Genomic DNA, 1,760 nt, shown 5'->3' with positions numbered 1-1,760 from the left:
GACTGGAATTTGCATTTGTATCATTTTGTCAATACAAGAAAACCTGCTGCGTTTTACATAAAATAATTAAGTACATATGAACTCAAAACGTGTTGTTTGTCACAAGCCATATAAGGTCGCACAAAACGGCGCCTTTAAGACAGTGGGCGGTGCCTACGGTCTGACGTAGACAGTCCTTATAAATAGTTTCCAGCTCGCTGCTTTCCATGATGAAAGAGGCAAGTTGAGCGGCAGAGTATTTTTCTACACGTGCGTTTTGTTTAATATATTATTGTGAATGTTTTATTAAGATACCCCGGGATTACTCACAGCACTCGTCTAAGTTGTACTGGATATAAGAGAGCACCTGTAAACACAGCCATACGGAATAATCAGCCTGTAAGTAGCTTGTTGCTTATGTTTTTACATGTTTCAAATGAATATGTCAAAATGTTCAGAGCAATTCACAGTGTATGTGTAACTCCTATAATAGTTGTTCTTTGGACTGGAATATAGTATGAGATGAGTCGCACCTGAGTCAGAAAGGGTTTGTCAGTGGGTGTGTTGAAATAGATGAAGAAAATGTCTACATGCAATTTCATACTTTGCAATGTGCCCTACGTCACTCCAAAGAACTGTTTACAAAACAGCAACCAGCTGAGTACGATCTGTCCTGTGTAGTAGTAGCCTAGTTTATCATTTACAACAGATTTATGAACTCTTGCACGTCTTCTGTTATGGATTGACGTCGTGTTGGCGAGTGCGCCTGACATCCTCGTGCCTCCAGCTGATTCTGCTTTTCTGTAACCTATTTTTTGTTTTTATCTACTTGCATATGAAACCTAGCCAGCAGCGCACAACTAAAAGTATCAATTATCACTGCATATATTCATAACTAGCTGTACATCTAATCACAGTGCCCACTATTAGATGCTTTTCTGTTTTTTGTTTAGGTGTTTATCTTTCTAGTCTGTCATTGTAAGGACTAGTGATTTAGAGGGGATTGGGATCTCTTTAGTTAGGTGGGAGTGTCTGATGGGCGTTAATGTTATATTATTGCATACATTATTGTGTAATTACATAATTAAAGGAAAGGATTAATTAAGGTGAGGTATGGTGATGTTTCAAAATAACTGAGTGAAAAAAAAATGTGTGTGTGTGTGTATATATATATATATATATATCCAGCAAGAATGCTGTTCTGAATATCAGCATTGCTATAGTAGTTATATAACTTATAATTTTATGGGTTTTTTTCCTCTGCCAAGGGAAATACTTCTAAAAGACTATTTAGTAAATGTTAAATATCAGCAAACTTGAAAACAAATCAAATCTGACTCTGAGGACCACAGCTAACTATTTGTGTGTGTGTGTAAAATGTATAATATAATTAGGGCTGCCACCAACGACTATTTTTATTTCGATTAATGTATCGACTAATTTATCTTAATTAATTAATTTCCCACAAAAAAAAAAAATCAACAATTTTACTTAAGAATATTTTATTAAACTATATTTCATTAAACCAAATGAAATCCAAAAGTAAAAAAGTAAAGTGCAACATAAAGTGCAAGAAGCAAGTGTCCATCTCATAGTCCAAATCACTGAAATCAAAGTTCAGTATTATAGTGTAAGAATGACAACATATCCACGTGTTCTAGTCTACTAATAATAAAATTATAATCAAAAAACACTTTTTAAAGGAGTATTTACCAGAAATATTATTTACCAGAATTTATTTAGGAGAAAAATGTAAATGTGCAGTATTTCTGAAAAAAAAA

At 33.9% G+C, this 1,760-nt stretch overlaps 1 protein-coding gene across 1 annotated transcript in view; it reads left to right on the top strand.

Moving 5' to 3' along the window:
- The first annotated feature begins 216 nt into the window (after positions 1-216).
- LOC107712694 (ERBB receptor feedback inhibitor 1-like) overlaps positions 217-1,760 on the top strand; it is a 10,870-nt gene continuing 9,326 nt past the window's right edge. Inside the window, exon 1 of the mRNA XM_016518016.1 lies at positions 217-378. The gene's annotated coding sequence lies outside the window, so the exon portion shown is untranslated. The remainder of the gene's footprint in view (positions 379-1,760) is intronic.

This window comes from Sinocyclocheilus rhinocerous, unplaced genomic scaffold, assembly GCF_001515625.1.
Source record: "Sinocyclocheilus rhinocerous isolate Xijiao unplaced genomic scaffold, SAMN03320098_v1.1 scaffold418, whole genome shotgun sequence".
Taxonomy (NCBI): Eukaryota; Metazoa; Chordata; class Actinopteri; order Cypriniformes; family Cyprinidae; genus Sinocyclocheilus; species Sinocyclocheilus rhinocerous.
Note: the sequence above shows the minus strand (reverse complement) of the source record. Positions and strands in the feature narration are given on the sequence as shown.